Below are 11,319 nucleotides of genomic sequence, written 5' to 3' on the forward strand. Positions count from 1 at the left end.
ATCGTTGTAACCTCGGATTCGGTCCATTTTAAAAATAAAAATAAAATAAGAAAAAGAATCGAAAAATCTGATATATGCCCTCAAGTATGAGGGGCTTTGATGTTGATTCAACCCATTGAGGGCACCCTTATTAAAAAAGAGGCACTTTGATGGTTCAAACCATGGTGGTGTGTGTGAAGGTGTGTAAAAAGGGATGAGTAGAAGAGGGGAATTGGATCCAAACCCACCTTACTCCTTTGTTGACTTTCTTTGACTTTTCTTGATGAATCCCTTTGACTTTCTTGGATTTGCTTGAGAAGAAGTTGAGAGTTGAAGGTAATGGAGGTGAGTTGAGAGTTGAGAGTTTGAGAGTTGAGAGTAGTGAGGTGAGTAGAGAGTTTTTTTTAGAGAGTATTTTTCTCAAATTTTCATTAGATAGTGAGAGTTGATGATGAAGGGGGTTTTATAGAGTTTGAGAGTTATTTTTAGGGGTAAGATGGGGTGAAATGTTGGAAGAGTAGAAAATGGCATGAGTTTTGAAAGTAGGGGGTATGAAATTAATAGTTGGGAGAAAGGTAATTATGTAATGGAGGTAAATGGGTTGTAGAGTGTTTGGTGATGTGAGATGATGGGTGTTAAAGAGGGTGGTTGTAATTGAGTGGTGTTTGGTTTAAGAAAATGGAGGGTGTAAGAGGGTGGTTGGGAGGGTGAGAGAGTGGTGATATGTGGCAAGATGTGTGGAGATTAGGGGTTTAAATTTAATTGATGGGAGAAAATGAGTGTTTGATTTGAGAGGAGGGGTGTAGGTTTAGGGTAGAGATGGGTTTGTAGCTAATTATAAGGGTAGATTAGGGGAAGGTGATGGTTGGTTAGTAGGAAGTGATGATAGTAGGTTAGGGGGGGTGTGAGTTGATGTGATTTTTTTAGAGAAAAAGTAATGGGGTAGTTAATTTTTTAAAGAAGGAGATGGGAGTTGGTGGTTTAATGAGAGAGGTGAGATGAGGTGATGACATGTGTCATTTTTGATGAAAAAGTGATGATTGGTTTGATGTGGGTAATGGTTTGTAGGTTAGGGTTAATGGGTTGGATATGGATAAGGGCTTAGGGGTATTGGGCTTGGATTTTAGAAAGGATTTTGAATTTTAAAAATTGATTGGAGTCATTTTGGATTAGGTTTTCAAGGGTGGGTATGTTTTTAGATGATGTGGGATTGAATTTAGGTTAGGGGTTAAGGTGAGAAACGTATTTTATGTGTGTTAAGGGTTCCTGGGCTTTAGATGGGCTTGGGGTATTTTTGATTCGGGAGTAGAGTGGTAAAGATTGCGGAAAGTGGTGAGTATCCCAAATCTCATTTTGCATTTATTTATCCTTTTAGGGATTTTGGGGTAAAGATTACGGAAAGTGGTGAGTATCCCAAATCTCATTTTGTATTTTTTATCCTTTTAGGGATTTTGGGGATCATTGGATTGATCAAAACGTCACGTGTTGGCAAATCAGGCTTTTTGGGCCCGTTGGTGAATTTATCGAAAAATCGAGTATTTTTACTTTTGGAGCGGAGCGGTGGAGGTTGGAGAGGTGTAGAGTAGGTCAAGTCCTTTTGGTGAGCCCACTAGACCATTAGGGTTTTTGAGGCTCGTTGGCCAATTTTATTGAAAGATTGTTGTTTTGGGGTCCTTTCGAGTGGGGGCCCATACAAATTGGGGTGTCTACAACTGCCCTTCTTTGCAGGAATTTCATGCAAAGCAGTGCAAAGAATGCCTAAACCCCTATTTGTACGGGCCGAAAAAACTTTGTAAAAACATGACTTCAGATTACCGATTGAATTGATGAAATTTGTGAAAAATGGCGCCTCGGACACGGGGTCTAACAGAGTTTTACCTTATGAATTCCTTGATCTCGATGGCGCGAAGCTCATGTGAGATCTTGGAGTTGATGAAAATTTGATGAGTTTTGAAATCCGACAATTTCTTTTGTCGTGTTTTGACAAATCGGAATTGAGTGCAACTCGAAAGGTTTTTTTTTTAAAATCCACTCTTCATTGCCTTCTTTTGTTGATCTTACTCTATTTATATGATAAGTTAACCAACTTAATTCATGTCAATTCCCTTGTAATGACTCATTTGATCCTTTCAACGGTGCAAGCAATAAGGTTGTTAACAGTTGCCACAAATCCAAGAGAGAGTTTTGCAGTTGGAACCAAATCGACTAAGATTTGAAATGCGACAGTCAATAGAGATCCACCGACCCAACTTCAATAATTCCACTTCTATTCACTGTTAGCCCATCGGGGAGTATAGCAAAATCGGAGGGAAAGAGTACTACATAGTCTGGGTCTCTCCCATTTAGAACCACGTTCATTGCAACAATATCAACAGGAGCATAGATTACAAAAGAGCCCGTTGCATCGGTGCTACTCTTTTGCTCTGGTTGGAATTTGGAGTATTAACTCGCAATAGAGAGACACAGTTACTAGGATCTCTCCAATGTGCCATTTCTTGAATAGCACTGCCATTAGAAGGAATGTCCCACTCACTTCTACAGTTCACATCGCGAAGGAAATTCAAACTCTCTTTGGCGGGACTGGAAACCAGAAGGAAGTAGCTGCACTTAGCACAATACCAGGAGGCCTGTCGAAATCATCTATGCTTTTTCTAGTCATGACCCTTACATCTTCAGCACCACTTCCTGATAATGTTGTCCATGTGTGAGCGGTAGAAGCACTCACACCAGAACAAAAACTCATTACCATTCTCTCAGTCGACTTCAACATACTCTTTCGTCCTTCTTGACTTGTGGTCACCCCAACATTTCCAGCCAGCATGTTACTAGCCATAGCACTTGCAAGGCATTCACATTGTCGATCTAGGGTAACAACCCAACGCTTTGCGCCAAATCCAAGGTAAGAGTTAACCCGTATTCGATATATACTATGAACTACTTTGTCATCCACTTCTACATGTTCGACCCATATGACCTTGGAGTAACCATTTGGCATTTCTTGGATTAAATAGCCTAATGGTCTTCTTCGACATCTCAATATCGGGCTGTAGACACCCCATTTTTGCATCTGCCTGATTGATCAACTCGTCAACCCGATCGCAATGATTCCCAATGATGGATGTGTATTCCATTGCTTTACTTTGTTACCAGATATGTTTCAGAAATCCGGATGAGGTATCTCGAATTGACAAAACCTTAGAAACCACGCTATGCTAGGAAAATACGACCCAGAAACATAGAAACCATCATCTTGCAGACCAAAAAGAAACTTCACGATAAAAATCACTAAAAATTGACCAAATTACCAAAATACCCCTAACATCAAAACAACCCTAGAGCCTACGTTACGCTTAGGAAAACTCTCTCAAACACATAAAATAACAAATCAAAAACAAATAAATCATTTCGCCAATTTTAACAGAATTTGACAAAATTACGAAAATGCCCCTCATAAAGTTTACAATCATTTCACACAAAAAAACTTCATAAATGACACAAACTAATATTTCCATTGAATTCCTTACGAAAAATCGATTCTAAAACATCCTAGAACATTAAAAACCGACTTAAAACGTGAAAAGTCCTCTCTGGGGGTAAAACGATAATTTCATAATTTTCATAATTAAAAAATTTGAAATTAATAAATAAAATATTAAATAATTAAAGTGAAACATTAATGAAATTAATTTAAAATTTTGAACCTTAAAAATCGATTAATCGGACTCTCAGGCAAAATTGTTGAGGGTTCGTGAGATATTTCTTTAAGGACCCCTCCATTTGGGGGTCCAAAGAATGAAAGAAATAATGGAGGGGGGTTCCCAAAAATTAAAAGTAAATCAAGCAAGACTAAGTCAAGGTATTAAAGTCAATCAAGTGAGACTAAAGTCAAAATTAAAGTCAATTAAGCAAGACTGAAGTGAAAATATTAAAAGTCAATCAATTAAGACTAAAGTCAAAACATTAAAAGTCAATCAAATAAGACCAAAAGTCATAATAGAATTCTAATTAAATAATAACTCTATGTAATAGAGTTCTAACTTAAAAACAATTCTACCTAAAATAATTCTAATTAAAACACAATTCTACCTAAAACAATTTTAACTAAAACACAACTCTAATTAAAAGATCTCTAATTAAACACTAACTCTATCCAAATCAACCTTAAAAAAATTCTATAAATAGAGGTGCTCACACCCTATTTTCGTATCAAATCATAAACCCTAAGAGAAGTAGGTCTAAAAGCCCCCCTAGCCTCCCATAAACCTTGGTTTTGGAGCCCCAACTCCTTACCTAACATCCCTCCTTCAATTTTAGTCTAGAAAACACTTAAAAGCCCTCCAAAAATACCCCCAAATCCGCAACAAACTTGAAGAGTTCAGATTCAGAAACAAGGAGATACCTTGATCTAGGAGATCCGAAGTCAAATCCGGAGACAGAACGAAGCAAGGGAGTACGGTACAAGGAGCTCTTTTGTCAGATCTGAGGGAACCAAGTCCTTGCCATCGAAAGGTAAATTTTTATTTTTATTTATTTTTATCTAGGTTTTAGCAATGTGATATATTTGGGAAGTTAGTAGAGACCGGCTTTGGTCGGGCGGGGTTGGTGCCTAACACCTTCCAACCCCGTAACTTGATCCCCGAATTCAGATTTTTATGGTAGATTAGTTCTTTTTATCCATGTTAGAGTCAGTTTGGTTCCTAGACCACAATAACTAGGTGGCGACTCCCAAACCTCAAGGGTCAAAAGCGGATCCGCGCACCCCGCGGATCGAGGGCGCTTTCACGGGCTAAGACGCAAATGATCCAAGGAAACATCGACCACCACCCAAATCCCCTCGGCATGTTGTTTACAATACCTTACAAAGAAACTCTCTCGAGTCGGAATCAGAGGTGAAGGGACTTGAATTCTGTTGTCATCACTTGAAGAGTTTCATTATAGTTTCCTCCTACGCCGGTTGATAGGACTTCTAGAGTTATGGCTCTTGAAATAATGTTAGAAAATATATTCGACCATTGATTCACATCTATGAGGATCTCAATAATGTTAATGTGATTCATGATAACAACGACAATTTCTCGAGAAGCTTCTGACTTCAATCCAAATGGTTTTGGCCCTATTCCCCTCGGGAATGTTTACATGTACTCATCTTTACTTAGAATCTCATAAGCATGATCAAGGTTATGTACCCACAACAGTTCCCCTAGTTGGGTCATTCTTATAAGTTCTTCCATTGCTGCAATTGCAAGTTCGATAATCAATGGTTTATCTGCCACAGTAGGCCCGGAGAGTGATCTTAGGAGGGGCTTGCTCAGGGTCCCTGCTTCGATGCCTTCGTCTTACTTAGTGAGTCGTGATGCTTCAGATGCCAAGGTGGCGATGATGGGGAAAGCTATCCAAATTCGTGCTTTGGAAAAGAGATTTGATCTAGACGTGTGATTGGCACCATATATTTTTGTATTTTCTTTTTTGTAATGTGAAACTTTTGAAATGAAAAGAAAATAGGTTTTTTACTTACTTGGCCTCAGCTGTATCAATTGCTTTGAGAACATGAAGTTTGAATCAATCCTAGATTTTTCATCATCGGCCAAAATAGTAGTTTTGAAAACGTTTGAATTTTCGTGATTTGTCTTTGTCGAATAAATATTGAAGATACAGAATATGAACATTTTTTAAAAACCTTTGTTAATTCAATGATTTATATGTTTTTGCCAATTACTGATTTGTAGTGGCGTTCTTTCTTGAGTGATCGATCTAGATTCTCCTTCGAGTGTGCTGACGACTTTTCGTGGTTCAGCAACTCAAGTTGAGCCGCGAGATCGGCTACTCTACGCTTCGAGTACTCTTTTTTTTCGAATATTCGATCTTGACTCCCCTCTCGAGTCTTTCAACGACTAACAAGACTTGAAGTCCGGATCAAGTTCCAAGATCATTGGTGCTATCATTGTCATTGTGAATTCTTTAGAACATTCCCTGATCTGAAAGGACTTTTAGTGGGACGAAACGTTGGCTTAGGTTAAGGGTAGTGGAAAAAATACAAAAAGTTTAAGATCTATATTTATCTAGAATGGGTTACATGTGGGGTTTGTCTATTTTCGTTTTGAAAAGGTGATCTATGTCTTTTCCCAGCGTCTCTCAAACTTGTTTAGGTTGGAGATTTAGGTAGAGCTAAAGATCAAGTGCTCGATTTTTTATTTTTTTATTTTTATTTTTTTTTATTTTTAACCATTCACATTTTATCCTCATGCGAGCCAGGAGTAATTTGATGATTTTTTTTTGTAACGTTGACTTGCCCCAGTCTTAGGTTAAGAAATGAACGTGATGGCTCAAAAAGGACTGACTAGGGTTAGATAATTATTTTCAGGATAACAAAGATGGCCTTTTCGTCATCTCAGGATCAGTCCTCAGGTGTAATATTTCTTGACAGTGTCAACATTGATTGGTTGAGGGTAGACTTGTCCGTCCATCTCTATAAGAATCAAAGCTCCTCTCGTAATTACCTTTTTCACAATAAATGGTCCCTCATAGTTTGGTCTAAATTTTCCCATGACGTCTTCTTGGATAGGTAAATTTTTTTTCAAAACAAGGTTTCCTGGCGAGAAATCTTTAGGTTTGACCTTTTTGTTGTAGGTACGAGCTATTCGTCGTTGATAATTCTGTTTCTTCTAACTCTACTTCTTTTAAGATCTGGAGGGAGGGAATCTCAAAGTCTATGGGTAAGATTGCTTCCATTCCATATACAAACGAGTACGGAGTTGCCCCAATTGAGGTTCTGAATGAGTTCGATAGGCGTGAAGGACGAAAGGCAATATATCGTGCCAATCCTTATATGTGATTGCCATTGTAACACCCCAAATTTTTAATTCGTATCTCGAGGAAAAATAAATAGTGGAATTTTAAGAAAATCTTGAAAGTGGGACTTAGGGTAAAACTGTGGGACCTTGTTTTGATCATTTTTAATAGAATCTGACCTCACCATTAGATTCAAAATGATCGAAAAACATAGTTTAGCCTGTAAGCACGCTCAAATGCGAGTCCGAATATAAAAATTGCAAAATCCTCGATTACCGAGTCGGACCAGGCTAAAACAGTGACTTTTTATTAGAGTAATAATTTGTAAAATTCGATCATACCATTGGGTTCATAACGAAAAATTATTGAATATGGATTATTTATTTGTCATTTTTGGAGATCAGGAAGTCAAATTATCGTAAAAAACGAAAACGACATCAAGTTTAGGAGTCACCTCAGGCCAAAAATGTAAATTTTTTATTGAGACATAATTTTTAGAAATTGACCATACTATTAGATCCGGAACGAAAAATTAGGCGAAATAGAGTATTCATTCGTCAGTTTTGGAGTCCGGATGATCAAGTTATCATCGATCGAAACAATTGACAAAATACCGAATTCGTCCCACATTTTATTTAAATAATAATTTTAATTTATTTTTTATATGTCATCTTCCCCAACGAGTCCATACGGCCGAGACATATAAAAAAACGAATTTTTTTTTTCTCTTCGATCTTCAATCTCAGATCTCTCACAAACGGCTCGCCGTCGACGATTGACGCAGAAGGGAGAAATGTTCGCAGCTACGTTCTCTACAAAACCCACCCAACCTTTCTTCATTTCACTTTCTATTTCACCCGATATCGTCAAAAATCAGCCGTATTTGGATACGAAAATTTCGAAACTTTGACCTCGGATTTCGTCCGTTTCGGGGTTAAACCGTCTTCCGACGCAGAAGGGAGAAACGTCCGCAGCCTCATTCTCTACATAACCCAATAAAATTCCTTCCGTTTTCTCGTCTTTTTCAACCCGCATCGTCAAAAATCAGCCGTACGTATATACGTGGATTTCGAAAACTTCGACCTCGAATTTCATCGATTTCGGGGTCAAACCGTCTTTCGCCGTAGAAGGGAGAAGAGACGAGCACATCGAAATCTTCGAAACCACCAGGCCGATTTCGAAAATCAGCTGCTTCGAAGTTCGGTCCGTCTCGATTTTCGTGCCGATCGTCTCGATTTTCGCGCACACGCTTTGATCTTTTCGCCTAACATTGTAAGGAACTCTCAATTTCTATTAGTAATCATAGATTGTGAAAATTGCATTTAGGATTTTATTGGAAAAATTTGGATGTATTTCCGAAATATAGAATTCTTTGTTTATTTCAAAATTCACGCCAGAAATTGCATGTTTGATATGTTTAATTGTATTTTTAACAAATTATACGTGGGTAGAGTATTATAACGGGTTATTTCCATAAATTGGGTCTTGTGCACTGTTCGGACCTCGTTTTGATATAAAAATTGTATTCTTTTTCAATATTATTGATAGAAATAAATTCTATAGTTGGAAAATGTGATTTAATATTCAATAAACTTATTTTGAGTTGATGAATATCAGAAAATGGATATTTTATTGAAGAGATTGAAAACTGTAAAAATTGGAAAAAGGGGAAAAAGGGTATGAAACGGTAAAATGTCAGAGTCACACCCGAGGGGTGATGTCTGCATTTTACGTTGTTGTGTTGTGTGCAGGTTGGTGAACAGATATCCAGGGATAATATTATTGGTTGCATGTTTATTTCCTTTCTGTTAGCGCGAGGCGCTGTTTACGTTTCCGTTATGTTATTTATTTTAGGCCGGGTGGCCACACTTGCATGGTAGGAAATTGGATATCTATTCTCAACCTTGTATTGTTAATTTCTCTTTTATTTTCAAATGAAAATAATATACATATATAGCTATTTTGTGAGCTGTTAAAGAGTTTGTGAATGCCTGAAGGGATAGTGCGTCATATCATCCGGAGTGGTGTACTATCCTGGGATGTACGGTAGGGACCACCAAGCTCATACGTGGTATGGGACGCGTATGAGAGTGGAGTCACAACTGGAATCCGGGTTTATTCCTCTCTATCTTTACCAGTGAACTTGTAATGTAAAGGTGGTCGTATACGAATGGTTTGTATATTTGGGAATCACATGTACGCCTGATAGGCATAGACGAAGATGATTGGTCAGTGATCACTAACAATCTATAATAGTCGAACGTTTTGACACATCGAAAAGAGACCCATTGCTTACGGTCACGTCAAACGGCCAGCCTGAGCCAGATAAATGGTCAACCAAACGTGGTAAGGGCAGTGACCGGCCACAAAATCAGGAACTAAAAGCCAGAAAGGAATTGTAACATCATGTCCCGACTGGGAGCGATCCAGTCGTGAATCCCAACTCTCTAATTCCAATACTCCACCATCGTGTATTATGTATCTGTTGCTTATTTTGATATATAAAATGAAATGCATGTTTATTGTTTCCATTTGATCAATTAGATTTGTATAAAAAGAGAATGTTATAGTGAGTACTGCTGATCGATGTAATGTGAGTTTTAAAATGTTTAGTTGCTCATCCCTGACTATATGTACCAGTTAATCGTAGTTTTCTTCTGTAAAACTTTGTTTATTTTAAAATGATTCAGTATGTTTATTCGTTCATGTTAGGAGAGGTTATTGGCAGAAATTGTTGCTTCCTTACTGGGTAACCATTGTTACTCACCCATTCATTCTCCATTTTTTTAGTTTCAGATCCGAAGCTTAGCGAGGCAGGAGTAGAGCACGAGTGAGAATCATCTGGTGGGTCAGATAGACAGCCAGAGTTCGTCACTTGGTGAGTATTGGGGTTATTACCCCTAGTAGTGTCGATTTATCCGAGAGTATTATACATGTTGTTCTGAGTGTTAGGATTTTTGTTAGAGTGAGAAATTTTGTATAATCCTGTATCCTGGTTATTCTTCCGCACTCTGATCTTTCGTACGTTATTAGACTTATATAGGTTTCCGCTAGTATTATATTTTATATCTGTATGCAGGATTGTATGCCGTTTATCAGGTGCTGATTAAACGCCTTGGATTGCTAACATAAACAGAGGAGACCATGCCGAAATTTCGAGGTGCCACCTAGTACTCGAGATCTGACATGGGGATTTGTGTTAGCGTTCGGCGGGGCGCCACAGATCTTCTCGATGATTCATTTGATGTTCTTGTTGGTAGCTTCCACTGATCCGTTCATCTTGGGTCTATAACGTACAGAGTTGTGATGAGTAATCTGGAAGTCTTCGCACATCTTGATCATATCCTTGTTCTTGAAGTTCTTAACATTGTCCCTACTAATCCACTGGGAAGTCCATATCGACAAATGATGTTGTTCTTGACAAACTTCAATACATTGCTTTTGGTGACATTGGCATATGATGCAGCTTTTACCCATTTTGTGAAGTAATCGATAGCGACCAGGATGAAGCGATGTCCATTTGAAACTTTTGGAGAAATCTGCCCAATAACGTTCATGCCCCAAAGTGAGAAGGGCCAATGAGTAGTCATGCTGTTCAATTCTGAAGGTGGAGCGTTGATCTTATTGGCATAGATCTGGCAGAGATGGCATTTACAAACGTTGATAGCAATCGCTTTTCATTGTTGTCCAATAATATCCTATTCTCATGATCTTCTTAGCAAATATGTGACCATTCATGTGAGGTCCGTAAACTCCACCATGTACAGTCTCAATCAATCGTTTAGCCTCTGTTTCTGTAACACAATGGAGAAGAACCTCGTGATTTGATTTTTTGAACAGAGTCCCGTTACTTAAAAAGAATTGACCTGCCAATCTTTGGATGATCCTTCATTCATTTACCGTTATATCTGACGGGATGGTTTGATTTTTTAAGTATGCCTTCATGTCTGAATATCATGATTTCTCCTCGGGCTCTATTATATCTACTGGTAAACAATAGGCCAGTTCTTCTTGGACGCCAATTTCGATAGGATTGATGACTAGGTCCTTTGAAATACTGATCATAGAAGTAAGCGTGGCCAATGCATCTGCAAACTGATTTTTGGCTCGCGGCATGTAAGTGAATGAGATCCTGGTGAAGTTTGAGCTCAGTTCTTCCAAATACTCATGGTAAGGGACTAATCTTTATTCTCGAGTCTTCCACTCTCCAGTTGTCTGATAGACTACTAGACTTGAATCTTCGAATACATCGATTTCGTCCACTTCCAAGTTGATTGCTGCTTTTAACCCTGCGATACATGCTTCATACTCTGCCTCATTATTGGAACATTGGAATTTCAATTCGATGGCGATTAGAACATGAGATCCATTGGGTTTGATCAAAACTGCCCTTATTCCATTTCTTTTCTGATTTGCAGCTTCATCGAAATACATCTTCCAACCTTACTCTTCGTCACTATCTTTAACTTCTGTCAACAGGATGGCCTCATCTGGGAAATTTGTCTTTAATTGCTCATAGTCAGGTAAGGGATGCTCAGCTAAGTGGTCAGC

General features: G+C 38.3%; 1 pseudogene; it reads right to left on the reverse strand.

Moving 5' to 3' along the window:
• Positions 1-2,095: 2,095 nt before the first annotated feature.
• Positions 2,096-6,818, reverse strand: LOC147391134 (homeobox-leucine zipper protein PROTODERMAL FACTOR 2 pseudogene; annotated as a pseudogene).
• Positions 6,819-11,319: the final 4,501 nt, after the last annotated feature.

The sequence above is a fragment of the Akebia trifoliata genome, chromosome 11 (genome assembly GCF_017979445.1).
Source record: "Akebia trifoliata isolate Shusen 1 chromosome 11, ASM1797944v1, whole genome shotgun sequence".
In the NCBI taxonomy this organism is placed as follows: domain Eukaryota; kingdom Viridiplantae; phylum Streptophyta; class Magnoliopsida; order Ranunculales; family Lardizabalaceae; genus Akebia; species Akebia trifoliata.